Source organism: Chaetura pelagica, unplaced genomic scaffold (assembly GCF_000747805.2).
Source record: "Chaetura pelagica isolate M959 unplaced genomic scaffold, ChaPel_1.0 scaffold222, whole genome shotgun sequence".
NCBI classification, from domain to species: Eukaryota; Metazoa; Chordata; class Aves; order Apodiformes; family Apodidae; genus Chaetura; species Chaetura pelagica.
Window position 1 is genome coordinate 2,557,921 of NW_009952711.1, and position 22,350 is coordinate 2,580,270.

At 36.6% G+C, this 22,350-nt stretch overlaps 1 protein-coding gene across 1 annotated transcript in view; it reads left to right on the forward strand.

Moving 5' to 3' along the window:
• The window catches only part of RORA (RAR-related orphan receptor A), a 237,963-nt gene that overhangs the window by 123,683 nt on the left and 91,930 nt on the right, over window positions 1-22,350 (forward strand). The window contains exon 2 of the mRNA XM_009994391.1: window positions 6,970-6,999. The gene's annotated coding sequence lies outside the window, so the exon portion shown is untranslated. The remainder of the gene's footprint in view (window positions 1-6,969; window positions 7,000-22,350) is intronic.

A 22,350-nucleotide genomic window follows, 5' to 3' on the forward strand; every position in this document is an offset into this window, starting at 1 on the left:
GTAGTGTCAGTGAGTGTGTAGGAGATAAATGTATTCTTAAATATAGCAGATTTTATTGAAAGATATTGCAAGGTAGAATAATAAGAAAAGAATCTACAATTTTATCTTAAAACATGTTCTAAGTAGGAACCCACTATTTTCCCTTCCCTGACATAAGTATATCCATCAGATAATTTTAAATCATAATTCAATTTATTTAACTTTGCAATAATCTTAAATAATTCCTATTGCAGAAAATATAAGTAACAAGGACTGTAACTACAGATTTGATAAGTGTTTGGTTTTGTTTAATTTTGTTTTGGCTTACATAGGTGAAGGAGCCTTGACAGCCCGTGTGAAAATGTTCACATGGCAGTTCTAACTACCTGAGGGCACAGAATTGGGGCACTGAGGCTTCTTTTATCTCGCATCTTGAAGGACTGCCTTAATTGGTGTAATCAGGACGGCTGCAGCCTTGTGGTTGTTATCTCAGCTCCTGGGCGCCTCTGTGAGAATTTCAGTTTTGCTCTAAGGACAGTTAGATTTCTACGCACCTGGAGAAGTGACTGAAAATGGTTGGCCTGAGGTAGCATACAGGAAGATAGCTCCCACCCTCAATTTTTATTTGTCGTTTGATAATCATCTGGATTTTATGAAAATACCATGAACTCTGAATAACACTGATAGAATTTAGGTATAAGAAACAGCTATGAATCTTGGGAGAGAGCTGATTTTTTCTGTACTGAACCATCTAGGTCAGTCTTGATTCTTGGGACTTTGATAAATGCCTGTGCACTTGAGAACAAAAGAAGGATCTAGACCTGCTGAAAAATCCTTAATTGGCATTGTGAGCTCTGTCCTGTTCAGTAGAAGCTGTGAACAAGCCTGAGAAAAACTGGGATGTTATATTTTAAAAATATGGACATCATAGTGGAAAGTTTTTTTTTGTTTTGGTTTGACTTTTTACAAGCTTTTTATTTCTTTTCTTTCTTTCTTTCTTTCTTTCTTTCTTTCTTTCTTTCTTTCTTTCTTTCTTTCTTTCTTTCTTTCTTTCTTTCTTTCTTTCTTTCTTTCTTTCTTTCTTTCTTTCTCTCCTTTTCTTCTTCTTTTTCTTTTTCTTTTCCTTTCTTTTTTCTTTTTTCTTTTCTTTTCTTTTCTTTTCTTTTGTTTTCTTTTCTTTTCTTTTCTTTTCTTTTCTTTTCTTTTCTTTTCTTTTCTTTTCTTTTCTTTTCTTTTCTTTTCTTTTCTTTTCTTTTCTTTTCTTTCTTTCTTTTCTTTTCTTTTCTTTTCTTTTCTTTTCTTTTCTTTTCTTTTCTTTTCTTTTCTTTTCTTTTCTTTTCTTTTCTTTTCTTTTCTTTTCTTTTCTTTTCTTTTCTTTTCTTTTCTTTTCTTTTCTTTTCTTTTCTTTTCTTTTCTTTTCTTTTCTTTTCTTTTCTTTTCTTTTCTTTTCTTTTCTTTTCTTTTCTTTTCTTTTCTTTTCTTTTCTTTTCTTTTCTTTTCTTTTCTTTTCTTTTCTTTTCTTTTCTTTTCTTTTCTTTTCTTTTCTTTTCTTTTCTTTTCTTTTCTTTTCTTTTCTTTTCTTTTCTTTTCTTTTCTTTTCTTTTCTTTTCTTTTCTTTTCTTTTCTTTTCTTTTCTTTTCTTTTCTTTTCTTTTCTTTTCTTTTCTTTTCTTTTCTTTTCTCTCTCCCCTCCTCCCCCCTTTTTTTTTTCTTTTATAGTAATTATGGAAAGTTTTCTATTCTTCTATGCCTACTGGATGTTGTCCTTGATCTTTGCTACCCTAGTTCTCTTTTCAGTGAACATTAGTGTCCATTAACAATTTTTGAAACACAATGCTAAAATTACTTGGAGCACTTTCAATAATTTGTGCAGATCATGATTAGCAGCACTTCCGTCCTAGACAAGGATACTGTTTTGCAACATCCTATTTGGTTAAATTCACTTAAGTTGTATTTACAGAACAGTATGTATGTTATTTTTACCTTGGTCACCATAAACATCAGCCTACAAAGATCACAAAATTCCTTGAAGCCAGAGTTCCTTACAGAATTTAATATAAACTATTATTAGTGTTTGTAAAAAATTAACTGCTTTTGGAATATACTGCTTTGGTTGTTTCTCTGCAGGAGTGTGAGTGTTACATATAATCTTCCACCTTAATTGCTGACTTTATGTAGTGACGGAGTAAAAAAGAAGTAGAACGACAGGATGAAACACAGTGGGATCCAAGCTTGTAATACATATTTTTTTGATTTTACATAATACATGAGGCAGCAGGCATAGCATTTTAAATTTTACTTTTTTTCTCCCCTCAGGATCTCCAGCCCATCATAAAATGACTAAGTTCCAAAACATGCTAGAGCCACAATGCTGGCTTGAGGGGAGAGTCAAGGAAAGTAAAAAATAGATCTATTGATACACCACTGTGAGCAAAGCAGCATACACATATGCCTTCTGAAGAGATACACTGTAATCACACCAATATTAATCACCTCATTTGGCACAAAAAGCAAAGCAAACACAATTCTGTCCAACAGAAGTCCTAGAGGTTAGTTCTGAGCTTTTGCCAGTGATGTATGTGTTTATCTGTGCAAACTTCTGAGGAGAGTTTTTCTTAAAGGTTTAAGAATACTGCACTCAAGAATATCCTCCTTTGATATTTTGCCGAGTAATATATTCTGCCAGACAGGGGACTTTTTACTTATCTTTCTGTACATCAAAGTATGTTTTCGCCTTGAAATATGGGAAGTTGACAAAAAAAAAAAGCAGGAATCTGGGTTCACAGAGTAAGCAGTGTTTCATTATGCTGCTTTATTTGGACAGGCAACTGTGAGAAATAGCTTATGATGTATAAAATATCTGAGTCTCTTTTTGTACTTGAAGACATTGTTATCTCTATTTGAAGCTGGCTAGTGAAGGTCAGTCAGGCTAACTGCTCACAAAAGAATATCCTGTCTCTGCTGGTAGATACTCTTTTCAAAGTTCATTGCATCCAGATAGCTATTTTTGTAAATATCACCCATCATGGCAAATTACATATTGTTAGTGGGAGGGGGAAAGGGAATGTTGTATGAATTCTTTTCATTAAAAAAAAAAAAAAAAGGTTGTTGTTTCAAAGAGCATTGCATAGCAACAATAAAAAGAGTAATAAGTTAATTTGTTTAAGATTTGGCGTTGATCAGGAATGTCAAATTGCACTGCTGAAGTGATAAATTCTGTGATAACTGTAATACTGAAACTTTCACTCACTGATAACCATGGCAGTGATATATTGTGGTATTTTCATGACATTTCCTTTGCTTTACTTTGAAGTCTAGTTGGTTAAGTCAGGAAGTCTTTCTGTATTAGCAATACTGAAGTTAGGGCTCTTTCTTCCTCTTTTATTTATTTTTTAATTATTATTTGTTAAATAGGCATGGAAAGCAGGCTTTTTAGGATAGTGCTAATAGTAGTAAGCAGTTACATATTACTCCAGCTATCACATTTTGAAATTAAGTCCATGTGGATTCATTGTGCTTCACTTAAAAAAACAAAAACCAAACCCAAATAAATCTTTGTCTTTGAGTGGTGTTATTAGGTTTATATTTTATTATATATTGTCTACTCACATCTACATAAACTGGTAATAGAATTGTAGAATGGCTTGGGTTGGAGGGGACCTTAAAGACCATCTAGTTCCAACCTCCCTACATGGTCCAGTCCCAGGAATATTTACAAATGAGAGCAATCCCAATTAATCATGTTTTATCTTGTGAAGAAAATTATGCTGGTTGGACTTGCTGTATTAGTTTCTTAAGAGATCCTGGTGATTTCAGAAGAACTGATGAGTTGTCTAAGTAAGATTTGTAGGAAAGGCATTCAAATACATACACAAGTGGGAGATAGCACTGGCTCAAACAAAGGCAAAAGATCTTGTAACTCCTCTGTTTTACATTAAGTAGTTTTCAGACTGGTTATTTTTTTTCATAATACACTAATTCATAGGAGATTATTATACTTATTGAATGTTCTGAATAGCTGAGTCATTGGCTTCCTGCATTAAAACTAAAACTGATCACAGTGATGTAGGAATGTGTTTCATATATAATATTTATATTTATAGCACTAGCTATAATGTGTCTAACCTAAGTAAGTGTTTGGATATGCTGGTACATTTTTTGCTCCGTTCTTCTAGTCACAGTTACCTAAGTGAAAGGGAAGGCTTCTTAAAAATTTACAACTCATTTTAACATAAGTTTCCTGCTTAATTTAAATGTAATCCTGTTGAACTCACTGGCAGCATTTATCCTTGTTCCACCAGATCGTAGTTAGTCGCTGTAAAACTGCAGTTCAAAGCAAAATACTTTGGTTTCACTGCAACTACTACCTCTAAGCTGTTGTTTTAAAAGGTTATCTAAAAATATCTGCATAAAACAGCTAAAAGGCTGTACCAGATGGTAATCAGTAATTATTATGGAAACATCTGATTGGAAAAACCCACCACTCGTGAAAAAAAAAAAAAAAAAAAAAAGAGAAATACAAGCACTAATATTTCCATCACTGTTTCATCACGTATCAGGGGAAAGTAGGCCTTCAGTCAGCAAATACAGCTAAGTCTGTTTTGTGCTGTGGCAAATCCCATTGTGAAGAGGCTGTGAGTAATCAGAAGTGACAGCGTAAGCACTTTCTGTTCAAAGTGATTTTACAGAAAGCATTATTTTCTGAGAAAAGTACACATATGGCTCCCATAAGAAAGAGCACTGCTGTATCCACTTATTAGCACTAGTGTTGGGAGAGGAAGTTTTGCAAATGGTGTTCAGAATTAAGACCTTTTTTTTCCGCTTTTCCCATTTCATAAAATATCCTTACACTTGCAGGAGCTGGCCACATTGGCAAGTATGGGGCAGGTACTTCTGCCAAGGGAATATTAGGACAGTTTGTGGTCCATCAGGCACTGTATATACTGTTCAGTGTTCACTCAAAAAGTCCAGCAACAGCAAAAATGCTCTTCCTTGGTGGAAGAACAAATGTCGTAACAACAGCGTAAATTTCAAATTTAAAGGGTAAGGCAGACCTTTAGAAAAACCTAGGGAGATGGTTTTTTGCACTCATACTAAAGAGTGTATAGGATATTCTTCATGCATGTTGAGGTAGATACTTCAGATCTCTCTTCTGCTTCTCACTCTGCACCTATTCTTGCCGTAAGCTCTCGTTCTTATAGTAATGTTCGCCAACTTGCCAAACACAGCTGTCCTAACCTGTCCACCTGCTCTGAGCCAGCCAGTCATGATTGAATTACAATGAAAATCAGGCACAGCTGGCTCTTACAAAATACAGCTTTGCAGAACGAATTTGTCCTCTGTAGTAGCTACTTAGATAATTGCAAGGTTTTATTTTTGTTATGCTTGTTTTCCTTTTGTTCTTACTGCTTACCCTGGCTCTATAGTTAGAGGCTACAACCTTAATTCCTAGCATGAGGAATGTCTAGATTGGCTTGGACCTTTCAATTTAAGTCAGTACACATACGTAATCAAGTTCTAGTACTCTGATTTTTGTGAACTGCTTACCAGTGTCTCACACTTTAAAAATTACTCAAAGGAGGTGCTCAGAACTTCTCTTCCTAAAGCCTGGAGCCTCTCAGCTTTTCTTTTCAAGGAATAGAAAGGTTACAGTGCTCATATTTGTAGAACTTGGTGGTTAAAAAGCAAAAGGCCAGTAGCAATACAAGTGCAATTAAAAAAGTCCTCATGACATTTATGCCAAATTTGACAGCTAGATATTTGGGGTTGGGGTATGGATTTAGGTATCTACCAAAAACACAAATAGTTTGCAAACTGTTGCTTTGGAAGTTAACTCTAAATTTGCAAATAAGGTATAGATGCTTTTTGGAATTACTGTGATGTACTGCATCCCTGAGATCTTTTTCCACAACAAAGAAATATTAAATACAAGCCTATTTTTTCCATAGTAATTTGTTTTTGGAAGAAATACTTGAAGGAACAGGAGGGATAGCTAAGGAGATTCAGGTCTGTCTGTCTTTCATGAATAGTAAGGCAAACAATTCCAATTCAAAAATTTCATTACAGGCCTTAATCACAAATGAAATGTTTCAAATACTTGTACTGCTTCCAGTAACCTCTTTCTGTTCTCATAAAATTCCCCTCAAGGAGAGTGAGGCTTAAATACTGAGGGGTTTGAGTACAGCACCAGTTATCTACTACAGGGGAGATAATATTTTTTTTGCGTTCAAGCATGAATTCCAATGACATTTAACAGAGTTAATTGTATCTTTATTTGGTATTATGAATTTTGCCTTGTTCTGTTCACTCTGTTGCTTTCTTCAAAATGCCTCTCAAATTTCACTGGCACTGGACCATCATTGGTGATTGCTGCCACATGCCTGTCTAGCATAAAAACATCTTTATTACTTCAGAAAGGATATACTTAACAGCTTGGAGTTATTTACATCTGGCTTGGAATTATCACAGCTGTATTCATATTGAGGGAGCTGTTCATTTGGTTTTTAATGAGCATAAGCTACAGCTTGCAGTCAAGGAACTCCTTGAACTTAATAATACAGCAAATGAATTGTACTGCTGGCATCTGTTCTGTCTGGGTAGTTTGGTGTGTACTAAGTAGTTAATATGAGTGCAGGAAAATTTTTAACTATGAAAAATTAAAGGGGGCTTCTATAGTTGTGTTGGTGTCTTCTGTTTGCATCCGCTTCAGTTTTAAAGCAGCAGCATGTAGATACACATTCCAAAAACAAAACTGAAGCAATACATGTTGAAACATTTCTTGGTGAGTTGTAAAGAGAGAATATACTGTTCAGTTTGGCTTGCAAAGAAGGGAGATCCTCCCACCTCAAATGTACAAATAATTGCTGCTTTAATTCCTCCTTTAAAATGGCTGCTGTGTGTTTGAAATAGAATATTTTAATGATGAAATATATGTAAAAAGAATTTGCTCAGTGGCTGCTTTTCTAACATTGGTATCATTTCTTCCCTACAGGTATTTCTGTAACAAAGAAGACTCATACATGTAAGTAGCATCTTTTGATTTGGCCTTCTCTTACAAACAGAATTAATGTTAGGCTGTACTGTGGTGCTCAGACTACTAGATCTTGTCTGAGAATGCTCCATTTTAAAAAATTGTGTTGGGCTTTTAGCTGCAGAGAAGTTTTGGTCCTCACCCAAAGTGTCATCTAAATGAATATATAATGTGTGTGTCTTAAGTGAGAGGGCAGAAAAGGAAAATTCCTTTTCTAATGAGTATTCCTTACAACTAGCTGATAAGTAATGTATCCAGAAAATACAGGTAAGGAGAATGGTTGTATTTGTTTAATGTCTGTTATATGTGCAGTATGATTTAAATAAAAATAAATTATTTAATCTAGAGTCTTCTGTCCCTCCCTGTGCATTAATCTGTAAGGTAAATAATAATGTGCTTGTGCTTAAGGAGCTCTTGATGGAAATTAGGAGGTTATTATTTGCTCTCAACCGTGTAAACAAACAGGCCTCATAAATGGCAGCCTTGGAAACAGATGTGGATGCGTGCATTTTCTTATGTATACATCTATTCCAAATCTTCTTCAAAGACATCATTATTGGGGATCAGCTCTCAACTGTTCTGCAGTGAGTTAAAAATCACAGTTCTGATTTGTAGCTGAAGGAGATCTGTTGAGATTCTGTGCATATTGTGGAGGTTTGCAAATCTGGTAGTGCAGGAATTGTTCTTGCCCGGGATCTGACACAGGAGTAGGCTAAAGCTGAGGCTATTAGTCTCATGAAAGTCTTCTAACAAAGCAGATGGCAGACTGCACAAAATTTACAGAGGTATGTATTTTACCAGGGTTATGCATTTGAAGTATGTTTACTGCAGCTTCGAGGGTTAAAGAGGTGTCATAAAGTGTTTTATATTAATTTAATTCTTATTCCATTCCTAGTTTTAAAATAGTCGTGTAATGAAGAACCTGACTTGAGATTGTGAATTCTCACTGTATAGTTACAAAATGCAGCTGCTTAATTTAAGCATTTCAAATGAGAAGTTGATTTGTATGAGATTTGAAGTGATTGTTCAGTGTTACAAGCTTTTCAGGCATGATGGTCCTCCTTTGCTTAGGTGGGCTTGCTGCTTAATGCAATCTTAGGGTCAGATCCTCTTTGGCTGACTGCATTTGTGGTTTCCATTGAATGGGAGGCATCTGAGGGCAGATTTTGACCCTTAAGATTTTTGGGGATATTTGAGCTCACACTGACTTAGGTTGACAGTACAGGAGACTGAAGTCCTCTGTATATCCGCAGGCCAGGCATTGTACAGACAGCTTCCTTGCACAGCCTTGCCCATGAGCTCAACCCTGGCCTGAAGCGACCACCCTCTCTAGAGGTGGTAAGTAATTTGGTGTTTATGCTAGCTCAGTCTGGGGCCTCTCCTGTATAGAGGCTAAAGACTGTACAGCGTGGTTTGTAGTGCTCCATCTGGGAGTCAACTGAAATCACCCTATAGATTTGTATACAGCAGTGCCATGTACTGATCTCCAGTTCCAGGATTTGGTATTTCTTGTAGGGAAGATTAAATAGTAATCACAGACCTAAAAAGCATAGGAAATGTGCTCTTAAGTCATGCTAGACTGATAAAGTCTTGTTGTTCTGTGTATCTCAGTGGATGCTATGCATGCTGTCTTTGAGGCTTATGATGAAAAAAAGATGTATTAATCAAATATGTTGGGTGATTAGCTGCTGTTCACTGTATACGGCCTTTAATATAGTTAAGACAGAAATTAGGGTCACGGCATCTTCTGTGTTGAAGAATCTGTGATGTTCACAGAAAACTGTCAAAGAGTAGTTCCCTGGTTGGTTAATCACTTGTCATGCAATTGCTGAAGCATGACCAAAAAAGTTCCCTGAATAATGGGAAGATAAGCTTGCCCATTAAGAAAGGATTAAAATAGAAAGAGCAATATGCTGTAATTGGCATGATGAAAATGCAGGCTGTGTTTGCTAGCAAATATGTATGAGAATTCATTCAATTTTGGTTGAAGTTCTTTTAGAATTCATTCCTGTAATGGCAAATTATAATAGAGCAAGAATTAATGTAAATTGTGCATCTTTGACATTTCAGCATCACATACACTAAGCGGGTTTTTTTTCCTTACTTCCTAGATTCTTTTATTTTTGAATAAAAGAAGTAGACACCAAAATCCGCAGTTTGGAATAATTTGGAAAAATAATAGTTTTATATAGACACCTAAATGCAAAAACTACAACTCAAATCTGAGTTGTTAATAACTACAAATTACAAGGATAAACTTTTTGTATCAAGTTGACCTAGAGTTTGCCTATCCCTCTGTATCTGTATACATGACATATCTAAAGCAGATTACATAGCTTTTTTACATAGGATTTTTGCAAATAAGTTTCGAAAAACATTCCCACTAACACTTCATGAAGTGTACAGGCATCACCTCCACCGCTCTTTAGAAATATGGATGAAGTTGTCCTATTCCAAGTTTACAATGTGCGGCATAGGAGGGAGTTGACTGATTGAACTGACACTTATTTCTAATGACTGTTTTACTTAATTAGTGGAGTATAATGCCAGAAGGTTCAATACATGATGCATTTGAAACATCAGATTAATCCTTTTCAAACTTCATCCTAATACTGGTTTTAATTGTGCAGGTTTTGAAATCGGTGGTCATCTGTCACTACTACTTAGTTCTTCCTGGTTTTATTGTTTGAGATGTGGGGGTTATTTTACCTACTTCTTGGCATTAGTCTGTGACAAAAGTGTTCATTGAAACTGAACTGCTTTCCTAATGACAGGTGCTTAATGATAGGTGCTTTCTGAATCAAACGGTAGTACAGTATTCATACACATGCAATATAGTGCTAAAGAAATAGAAATCTGACTTAATATAACTGGCTAAATAAAACCTGAGAGATTTTCACTCTCCTTGATTCACATTATTTTTTCCAAGTATTTTTTTTCATCATCTGCTTCTCCACATCCTATCTTTATCAGAATTTGAGCATTACAAAGCCTGCCATTTTTAAACATGGAGTGCAATAGTCTTCCAAGCAGCACTAAGAGAATAAATTTTATCAACCCCGAAATGCAGATTTTTCCTCAGTAGATTAAACTTTTGATGGGAAAATTTGTGGTCTATCTGTAGAACTATTCTCTCTTGGGCTCACATGGTGATTTGTTAGGTTAACCATTGCCTGGTATAATTTTTAGGCTGGCTTAGTCAAATGGTAGAGGCCAAGCCCTATTTCATCTCCCATGCAAAGTGAGTCTTTCGGTGTTCGTCTTTCTGACTCAAGAAGAACATGTCTGACACTTAGACTCTTTTCTACAATATCCCCCTCACTTTTCAGTGCAATTTAAGATATAAGACTTAGCAGCCCAGTCTGATCTATCATGCTGGAACTTCTTAGCTGTGCAACTTTGCCACTGTTCTTTCTTTAATCTCTGTCTCATGAGAGCCACACAATAAAGGCTGCTGCAAAATGGTCTTCAAAATGTGCACCTCATTCTCCATTCACAGAAATCTGATCAGTTCAGCTGTTGGGAAGTTAGGCTTCCTCTCAAACATACATGTATAGAATCCTTTGCATTGCAGGGCAGCTGTATCTTCTCCCTGTCTGGACAGGTTTGGTGTGGACTGTCATATTTCAACATGTTAACGCTTGTTACCTACTCCCTGAACTACCTCAGCTTTTGAAACATGCTTCTTTATTCTGTGTCACTGCCTGGTTAAGATACCAGAAATGGTGGCTGGCAGTTGTACTTTGTAGATGGTATTGTGCTAGGTACAACAGTGAGAAAGCCATTGTTAGTGATGTGTGGACTAATTTTGTTAATCCTTTATTATCTATGTTTGCTTGTAATGCAAATAGATGTACTTGGGTATCACATTCAGTACTGTATATTTTGTGTTTTCATAGCCCAACATATATCCAGATTTAACAGAAACTACCTGTTGAGCAAAACCCCTTATAGACTGAGACTTCTTTGTAACTCCAAGATATTTGCCCTTTTTTTCAGACTTGGGAATTCTCTGGTTTTTGTAATTTACCAAAATAATTATTCTACTGTAATTTTTCTTGAACAGTTATGTCAGTAGGCATCTCTGTATGAATTCCTTAATTTTGGATTAAATATTCCTTACTTATTCTGAAATTACCCTTTCAGTTAATTTCTGTCAGATAAGAAATGTTTCTAAAGCTAGGTGCTGATTTTAATGATGTGAGCTCCTGCTGGAAAATTCAGTGGGGACTGTGAGCTTTTAATTTTTATCACTAAATAAAAGCATTTGCGTGAAGAGCTGGCAGCTTTGTTGGCAAAGGGTGGAAGTAAACCCATCCCTTCTGCTGAGATCACACACCAGATCCTAACTCCTCCTCTCACTCCCACATCAAGCTCTTAGGCTATTCGTATAATCATCTTGGAGGAGATGTTGATCAATAGTAGTATCTTGGCTCTGTGTATTTCAATTAGATTTGCCTTTGGGCTAGATGGTCAATTCGTGTTTCAAGCCTTCAGTATAGTCAACTTGACCGTATACTGCCTTCCCTATGTAACAAGACCTCAGAAGTTGGAGTGACAAAGCTCAGATGACTCAATAGATACCCATCATGCTAACAAGCTCCATAACCTTTGACTGGAGCTTGGTGTGCTGTGTCTGCATTGCTGCTGCAGCACAACTAGTCAAAAAGGGGAGGATCTTGTTCTTTAGATATAAGCAAGCTCTTAATGCTCTCTGGAGTAGAGACCCATTCCTAAATCATGTCCTTTATCTCTTCAGCTCTAAGCAGTTGCTAAGAAAGTGACATGGCTTGTTAGAAACTAGGAGGCTGATTTAGAATAGGAGACAGCTCTTCAGCCTCCTAGATGTCCAGATATCCTAGAACTGTTGATCACCAAAGTTCTACAAGCTTTGCAGCTTAATTGAACCCAAGACCTGGATTTTTATTTTTCTCTGCTTTACTTTCTACACTATATTTATAACCACTGCTGAAGTTTTCTCAAAGTTTCTTCATTATTTTGCTTAATTGCATTAAATAGAGAATAACTGTGATTTTTTTTCTGATCTGATTTATAATTACTTAGTACATCTGCTGTGCATTGTACTGTGTGCTTTGCCTCCTGTGTTTCTTGTGCCAGCTAAAGCAAGTAATAAAGGACACGTTTCTCTCACAAAGCAGAAGCCTGCAGAAAACTGATGGTTAACAGGATCTGCTGTTAGCACCGAGGCCTAAAGAGAACAGGTGAAAACTAAACCCTGTCCCCTGAGGCCAATAAAATAGCTGTTTGGTCCCCTGTGTGTAACCTCCTAATAACTTTACTGGGCAGCCTTAAGATCCCTTGGGGGCTTCTCTGCAAGAGCACTCCCTCTTTTTGTTCAGATTGCTTATTAAAAATGATTTTATAATGAAGTTGCCTCAAATAGCAGCTACTTTCCTACTTGTCCTTGAAGCACTGTTTGCCCTGGTGAAGAATCCAAAGACAACTATCTAGGGCTTTTCTCTTGTTCAAAACTTTTACTGAACTACTGCTACACTTGATTTTTTAATTGTTTGGTTGTTTTTTTTTCCTGTGACCCAATGAAAACCTCTTCATCATCAGGTAGATACTGCACCTTTAATTCCACTTGAATGACTGTAATAATGTTTTTTGGGGTGTCAATATCATCAAGTGATCAATTTTATTCCCTGCCACACAAAACACTGTGTCAGTGACTTGTTTGTTGCCTGAGAGAGAACGAACGTTGCCTTCTTGTTGTGGTGGCCAAGTTATTGTTTATTGGGGCAAAGACAAAGGCATTGTCAAAAAATGAGGAAAGAAGGAAATATAAAACATTATAAAATTAGAAAATGTTTCTGGCTGGCTTGGGAGAAAGAGTATACAGAGTGACAGTGCTGCATACATGTGTGATTTCATGTCAAGGCTATAATTGGAAACCTGTGGGTGCTTTGGTTCTTCATGGTGTGTCTATAGCAGGGGAACATTTTCTCTGTGAAAGTTCTGGTATTTGTGAGAGAGTCTGGCCCTTTGCCCATGTGGAAGCATCTGTGGGCAGTGTCAGGAGAACTTTTTATTACTACATGTTTTGTGCACTCACGGAATAACTGATCAGAGGTGAGACACATTTGGTGCCTCTAATCTTCTACTAGCTACCCAAAAACTTGGCTTCTGCCTGGGTCCCAACCTTTTAGCACAGTTGGAAGGAACATTTCATTTTCTCTAAGGCTGGTAGAACAGACAATTAAATGCACTGCCCTGGAAGTCCTGTGGGAAATTGTCTATTAGCTGCACTTGAAGTCAGGTCTCTTCTCTGGTTCTGTTCTGAATATATGGAGCAGCTTCTGTATACATGGGATTTTTGGCTATAACCATTAATTATGGAGTTATTTTACTGTGAGTTTTCTGGTAAATACCTTACGATAGACTTTTTTTCTGTGTCTTTATAACAAAGAAGGATGCAAACCTCAGCAGGGTAAAAAACTGCAAACAGATTAAAATTAATTTTGGCAAATAAAGACTGATAAGCATTTGCAAAATGTTACTCATGCGGTATTAAAATATATATCTCTGTGTGTGCGTGTTGGATTATAGTTCAGATACTTATGGCTGCCTAACAAACTCAGCTAGACAAAGCAGAAAAAAAGAAACTGAAATTTTGCAAGTCTTAATCTGAGAGTAAGTTCCAGCCCTTTTCACGCTTCTACTATACCTTGATAGAGGTTACAAATCAACAAATTCCAATTCTACTTACACTTTCTTTCTTTTTCTATTCTGCCCTGTGGAAGTGTACAAGATGGACAGAGACATTTTCTTTCATGTTTAAAAATGGTTTGGAAGCCCATGCTTTAAGGATCGATGAAGTGTTGGGAAAGCATGAGGAGGTTTCTGACATTAGATACCTGAATTCGGTCAGTGTGGTTGATGGATATTAACAGGTTGTTGATGTAACTCAACTAAATTTAAACTGTAGACAGTAAATATGTTGGGAACATCTGCAGTGTTCCCTTATACCCAAGTCTTGCCTTATAATTCTCTAGAAAGTTGTTAATACACCTTTTTTACCTTTCTTTTTTCTCTATATATTAATTCCTAAGTTCATTTGTCTAACACTAGAAATACTGAATTAAGTCATGAATTCTCCGTGTGCAAAGCACTCTAACAGAGAAAGTGTAGGACTGCACTGAATCCTACTGCAGCAGCTTTAAGGATTCTTGTTGGCTGAAACCATGCTTTGATCAGCCCTTAAAACATATTCTTGTTTGTGGGGTTTTTTTGTGTTTTTTTTTTTTAAGTCTCCTGTCTTAAGAACTCCCAGCTGTAATGTGAAGTTCACGTTTGCAGCTTGATGAGAACAGCCATCCACAGTTTTGGTGTGGTCATTGGTTACAGAAGAGAACTGTGTTATGGGCTGACTGTAAGCTTCAAAATATGTGATACCCTCTACACACTGGATTTTTATCCAGCTCTGACAGCGGAAGAGGTTACTCTTGGCAAAGTCATGAAGTTAATTTTTTTTTCTGCAGTTTTTGAGTAGCTTAGACACCAAAAACTGACAGATGAGGTGTCTCCAAATCTGCTTTTCATTTCTGGAAATTTTTCAGTGCAAACAATCTGAAGACAAATAGGAAGTGTTGCTGCTTACAACTTTCTACTTTAATACGTGGGTCACATATTTGGCCTCTGAATAACCTGAGTCAAGGCAGCTCTAAATATACATAATTGTACATGCTAAACAAGACTTGTGCACAACTGTATCAGTTAAATTTGAACAGTCCTTTCAAGTCACCTTAGTTTTTATAGAAAGGTAAGTCTTTATATCGGCATTGTATTGCTATCAAATAAAGCAATTATTAAATTAGGATTAAAAGTAGAATTAAAACATGTACATAGGGCCTGGTTACCTATTTTTTCAAAGATCAAAAGTCAAATTGTTTTCCCAAAGTAGTAGTTTATTCTCATAGAAACATCGCTGCTACCTTTTTTTCACACATTGACAAGCATCTATCCTTAAAGCATTCTTCTCACATTCATCACTTCATGACATTGTTTCTTATAACACAATATTACATTTTTGTTGTAGCAGGGCTGAATTCTAATGAGTCTAAAGCAAGCTCAGTCATATGGACCTCTCCAAGGTTGGTATCTGAACCAAAAAAAGCACATTTTATTATCTGAATTTTGAAACCAGGGACTGATTCCATCATTCCTAATAGACTCATTTATTTGACAGTGCATTGCTAGACTTTTGCAGTCACCATTCTGAAACAATTATTGAACCTGAAAAGGGCTTTTTAATATATGTTGATGGCTAACCTTATTAGGATTGTAAAAATATTGGAAGTTTTTGCAGCCTTTCTCTGAGGACATCAACCTGGAATTATTTAAATGTTCACCCCAGCTGGGAGCACAGCTACATGCAGACAACATATAAGGCAGCTCCTATAGCAGCTCAGGTAGTCACTCTCACCTTAACAGAAGTTACAGTTTTAAGGGATTGCAACTGGAACTTCAAGAAGCTTCCTGTCTTAACCCAACTGAACCTTCACTGAGTTATTGTAAAAAGATTAAGTAGCAAATTAAACAGAAAGCCTTGAGAAAGAGGATGATGACTTTGCTGCAAAAGCTGAGACTATTGTGAGAGCTTTTTACTCTCTGGTGTAGTTTTCCCCGTGTGAATGATAGGTTCTTGAGGTTCCTCTTTAAGGTTCACATAAACTCTCAGTTGAGAGGTGTAGCAGCGTGACTTGCTGAACAACAGACTAGGAGACTAGGCACACCCTTGAAGCAATTTCCTCACTTTCTTTTTTTTTCTTTTCTTTTCTTTTCTTTTTTTTTTTTTTTTTTCTTCAAGTGTTTACCATCTACTTCAAAAGTCAGCTCGCAGCACTCAAAGTTTGGGGTTTTTTTTTTTCAGTTTTTTGGAACTTCATATTAGGCTTTACTTAATCTCTGTGCAACAGGGAAACCTCTGGTTTCAGAAAGCCAGTATATGACCAAAGCCATTTAGTGATTTCCTTTTAGATATAGTCCTCAGTTGATAATCGTCCTTCCCACCAGTGTTTGTCTGAAGAACAGTTTCCTTATCTTTGTTACTGTTACCTAACTGATATGTAGGTGTGATACTTCCTGGCTGCAAAGACAACTTTTACAGATAAGGCAAGTTTCCTGTTTAAACCCTTAACATTTCTTTTACTCTAACCCATTTTTCCTTTTCCCTCCCCATATTGCCTGCTTACTCCAGAGTTATGGTCCTTGAAGTAAAAGTAGAAGTGAGAGGTCATCCCAAAACATTATTTTACATGCTGTTTAAGGGCATAAGGATACTAAAGGTTGGCTGAAAATAATTTTCCTAGTGAAAAGATCTTTTGATATTTCAAAAAATATTTCACTGAAATAGTCTCAGGGTTTTTCGGAAGTTTTCAGGAGGAAAGTAAGAAAACCCCTAGTTAATTCAGAACATGGTGAGTAGTCCTTCACATGGGATGGTGACGTGACTTTGAGAGCTGGCCTAGAAACAAGTCAGTTCAGGTACGTCAGACTTAAATTTCCACGTCCTGTTAACTTGTGTTCACCACTACACTGTCAGCTGTTTTGATAATAGATTTTAGTATGAAATCCCATCCTTGATGCAGTAGTGTATATTCCTCTGGAATATTTCATCTTTGACAAGCAGACAGTGTTGTCACCAAAAAATCCCCAGCCATTTCTAGCAGCAAACCTTAGAAAAGAGACACAGAAAACCTTCACTTGGAACAAATGGGTTTGCAGACTTGCTCTTTGTGAAAGTAATACCTGGCAATGCCAGTTTGCCAAGAAAATTCACCTTACTACATATTAATTTGCTGCTTTTCACTGGTGTTGGATGGAAGGTTGTACAATACTCAGTCCAGGTAGGAACCTAGCACTTATTTTGCAAATAGGCTGCATTCCTCACTGAGGAGTTGAATCTGCAGTTAAGACTGTGGCTCCAGCCCAGTAAATGGTATTGTATTCTGGTCAGTGCAAAACTGAGAAGGCTTACATCTATCTCTGTGCTTTCTTGACTCAAGTTATTGAGTTCCTGGACTTGAAATCACAAAACTGAGCATACGAATGTGATTGGCATTTTACTATATGTTCTGGTGAAGCAATAACAGACAAGCTACTTAACTATTTCTAATGTGTTGGGGGTGGGTACAGGTTGTCCAGAAAATGTTACGTGTATTGTTGTGCCAGGTTTGGCTTGCATATACAAAATGGCACTAGCACAGTAAGCCTCTGTGATGCTTCTGTCCAAATCAAACTTGATAGTGATCTTTTTAACAAGCAAAAGGTCTGTTCAGCAGTTACAAGTTGAATGAGTGTTAATTTGACATGGACCCCCTCCCACTGGTGCCATTTGTGCAATTATTGAGACGTCTAATACCCATTGCAAAAGTTTGTAATGCCAGTATCATGCCATTCTCCCTTTCCACTTTCCTGTCCCTTTGCTAATCCTCATGCAAAATATTTCTCCATGACACTTGTCATTAAAAGATGGTTCTGTTTCTAAATAGATAAATTACCAAAGTGCAGATAAAACTTGCCCAAAGTAAAATAAATAAATCTGTAAGCTAGTTCTGAGTGACATACCCAAAAATAACCATTCCGCTTAGTAGGTTAGTTCATTGCTGGATAATAAATTTAAAAAAAAAAAAAAAAAGTTTTTAATTGATTATTTAAGTTGTTTTAGTTCAAATTAGTCTTTTCTCCTTTTAGCTTTTATTGTTTTCCAGTTTGTGATCACTGAACAGAGTTGAATGGACAGCCCCCTTGGTGGGTTTTATGTGCTTGCTACACGTTTGCTTCCAAATAGTTTAGAGGTTATATTTCTTTTATGATTGTTGTTATTTTTTAGAGCTTTAGAGAGAAAGAAAAAAAAAAAAAAAAAAAAAAAAAAAAGAAGCAAAGAATCAGAGGAAAGGGTGTAGTTAGTATTTGCCTGAAAGTTATGTGCCAATTTGATATATTTGGACCTCTTAGGTAAGAAGCAAAACAGAAGCTTCACCTGAAGTAGGTGGTCAAATTGTGTATAAAGTAACAGGAACTAAGTGGTGGCAAACTTTGTATTTTGTCCATTTTAACACTTTTTTTTTCCAGTGAGATCATGACTCATCAGAGTGCTACCTACATCCATCAACGTAGGCATGTCCAGATTTACAAGATTAGAGTAAAAGTGCTTAGCTTCTTTCAAAAATGCACTTGTAGGATACTTCTGGTAGGAGTTCATGTGTAACAGCAACTACTAATTTAAATCTGACACTGTCCTTACTCCAAACATACATTCATAAAACATCTCTTACTTTCTATGTGAAGCCTTCACTTCTTTTAAATGTTACACTCATGGTTTTCCTCATGAAACTTTTCCCATTAGAGAAAATAGATGATAAAAGAGAGGTGCAGTGACTTAAAGAGGACAGTTGTGTGCCTTTTGAAACCAGTAGAAAAACTGCCCTTGGTTCAAGAGCCACAAGATCCTGTTAATTGCAAAGTGGTATAGCTTCTCCTTTATGCCCACAGTGGTACAGTATACTCTATTTAGTTGTTTTTTACTCTATTATACAGGTATTTACTTCATTAAGAAAAGAAACTAAGATCTTTACTTGATTGTTTGCCAATAGGCTAAAACAGTACTCCCAAACCATCCCGTTTGTGTGTGTTTGTGCTCTCTGCTTTGCGCATTTGTCCTTTGGTGCTTTTAAATGAATTTCCAAAAACATCTTTATTCCAAATTTTAAACGAGGTAAACATAATTCTATTGGCTGTTGTATTTGACCCCTCATTTGTTATTTAATACGAATGTATATCCTAAACTTCTTGATTTTTAGTTTATATTTTGCAGATGGTTGTGGGGGCTTTTTGTGCTTAGTGTTGAGGAAAGTATTTTCATTTAATTTCTAACCATGTGTTTTCATGGAAACAAACCACCTAAACCACGTTGTATTTCTATGGAAACACAATCTTATTAAATGTCAAACAGTTTATATTTTCATGGCAATAATCTTGAAATTGGCACATTCACTGTGTCAGTGTTTTATGATGTAAGCTTAAAAACTGTCAGATTGTTGATGTTCAGAAATGAAAAGGTCTGAAGTCTCACAAGTAGAGGAGGAGAAATTAGGCTGTTGTCAATTAGCAGGTGTTGGTAATTTAGACATGTTCGTTTGAGGCTTGTATTAAGAGGAACTCCTTAGTCTGAGTATCCTTAAATATTTAAGCTGATAAGAAGGTGGCATCAGTGTGGAAGTTGTGCTCATTTGTGCTTACCAAGGGCTGACTAGAAATAATCAGGGTTGCTGGTGGAGCTTGAAGTGTCTGCCCATTTAACTCTATCACTCAGCTCATGAGTTGGAGAAATTGCTTTAACAAAGCAAGGAAGTTGGGAGAAATGGCTCTACAAGACTGTTCATACCCTATGGAACTGGAGCTCATGGATCTTAAGGGCTTTGGCATTGCCTTATCATTTGGGAACTGGAACTGGAAGTTCATGGGTCACATTGTAACAGATTGAAATATTACTGATTTCAGAATCAGACTGCCTCTCTGGAAGAGAGAGCAGAGCCTACTGGGCAAGCTAATAGCAAAAAAGTTCTGTGTCAGGAAGGAAGGATATGTTGAATAAGATGTAGTTTATCAGTAAGTGGTCTTTCTTGTGTAGAAACTTAAGTCACATCAACGTCAGTCATTGTTTTAGTGACAGTTGTGGTGCAGATCAGGCTATTAAAAGATTAACAAAGTATGTGATGCATATGGAACAAAGGCAATGCAAAGATCATAGTAAAGAGAATTTTGTCTTCACTGACTAAGATAGAAAGTACTTGTGCAAGAAAAGCCCTTTCAGCCCTCCTGCCTCCATCATTCTAACACTTTAAAAGGAACACATTATCACCCTACTGATCTTGACATTTGCAGTACATACGGGTTAAAAGGCAGTAAAATTTTACTTCTATCAAGCTATGCTATATTTTATATTATAAACTGTTGTTGCCCATATGGTTTAATAAAGTATGTCTCTACTTAAAAATGGCTCATTTCTACTCTGCAGGTATGAGTGCAGTTGCATATGTTACCCCTGTCATGTTATCCAAATAACTAGGAAGAAAATAGGTATTTAGTTTATTGTATCTGTAGGGAAACTGTACACATATTTTAAATGCACATTTCAACTATATTTTATCTTACTGTGATTGTAGAAAAGTATTTAATGTATTTCTTTACAATACATTTTAAGTTTCACAGTAGAATTGATTAAATGGTTTGGTTTGTTTTGAACCCTAGTTCCAGTTTTCACAATGTCTTTCAGTATGTTTTTGACTCTGTTCTGTGTTAATTTCTTCTGTGCAGCAAAATCAAAGAAAATTTCTCTGTTGGAAAAAGTTGTAATATGGATGCCCTAAGTTCCTCCTTGCACAATTTGCCTGTCACATGCTCATCTTTCAGACTCTGAGGTTATTCATCCTTGCTTGTGCCTATGTGGAGTCTCACAGAGAGCTGTGAGAAAAAGCAGTTTCCTATTCAACTCTCTGTTGATATTCCAAGCTGGCATATCTGTGCAAGACCATGGTTCTTCTCTTTATGGATCAAGTTACAGAACTTGATTCTTTCATGAGCATCACTTACACGTAACTTTCTCAGTTCTGTCCTTCTGCATTATCTCCTACCAGCTCAAACTAAAGGCAGTGACCACATCCACCTGATGACAAGTTTAATGATCCATCAAATTCTAGCCCTCAGGAGGCACACTGTGGTTTTTTTGTTTGGTTGTTTTTTGTTACACACAAACCCAAAGCAAAGAGTGAATGTATCACTTCCAGATTTAGGTGACTGAGATGGGTGTTTGATTATCTGAAACAGGTAGCTAATGTTTATAGACATATGCATGACAGCCATTTTTCTCTTGTACCACATACCAGAACACAGGTGTGCTGGTACATCATTTAGTTTTAAAGGAAGGATGAAAACTGTGTAAGTGGTGCTGAGCCATGATGTCACAACCTTTGTACTGCTTATACTCTGTGTTTGTGTTGTGATATTTTGCCACAGAGTAGCAGAACAATTTTCCAGTTTTTCCCCAGCATAGGTTTTATTTTTGTTACATTAACAATGTAACAGAAAGAAATTGTAAATTCTTAGCCTTATCCACAAACCAGAGGAAGATTTATTTGAGATGCACTAGTATTTGTTTTTATTAACGTTGACGCACTCTGTAGAAACTTCTCAGTAGACACTTATAATTTATTCGTAGCTGAGCTGGAACCTAGAGGCATGCCTGCTTTACCAAGCCATGTGCATGCAGGGGCAAGTCTATATGGCAGAGCACTTGACACACAGGATCTGGTATCCACACTCTTACCTGTTTCAGGGTTGGTCTGTTTGTTGACTTTAGAGTAGGTCTGGTCTGATGAAGCCTGTTGCAGCTGGAGTGAATTACATGTTGTCTGGGAGTGCGTCTTCCAGTTCAGTGTCATCGGAAAGGAATCCTGCTCATGCATTCTGAGGCTACTCTATGATGCAAACCAAAACACAGTGAAGAAATGGGGAGAGCTGCTTCAAAAGCTCACTCCTGATCTGAACTAAACACTGTTAGAGAGACACACTAAAAGAGTGCAAGTGCAATTTCTGAGTGGGACTAGAAATTTCCCAGCCAACTAGTGTTTGCAGTACCAACTCTGTGGAACTGCCTGTGGATGGCCTCCTTGCTTTTCTCTAGCCTTTATGTTCTCTCTGAGCAGATCCCCATGACTGCTGCCCATTTCAGTCATATCATGGGGACAGCTGACTCCTGCTTCTTCAGAAGGCACCTGATGTGCGCAGATGCATTGTAAAGTGAAATAGGTTTGTGAAAGCCAGATTTTTCTATAAATGGGAAATGTTCTTTCATCACACTGTATAATAACTGCTGGAGGATAATCATATTAATCAGAATTAACTGATGGTTGGAAAATGCTCTTTATGTTCTTCTTCAGTTTGTAATGCGAAGTCAGATAGATCTTCTGTTTTTCCTTTCTGTTGTATAGCATATCCTGCATAAAAACCTGATGTTCACTCTGGTAGGTAAGAAAATTCTGGAATTCAGTATCAGTGGTATTACCATACACAAAAACATATATTGGGGCAGAGGAGACAGGACTTTGTGTCTCCTGCCCATCATGAAACTGATCACTGAAATGCACCTTTTCATGCTCTTCTGTATTATTTTTGTATGGTTTTGGGGCCCAAAAGTTACATTCCTCATTATGATGTTTGCTGCTACCATAGAATCATAGAATCATAGAATCTTAGGGGCTGGAAGGGACCTCGAGAGATCATCTAGTCCAACCCCCCTGCCAGAGCAGGGTCACCTAG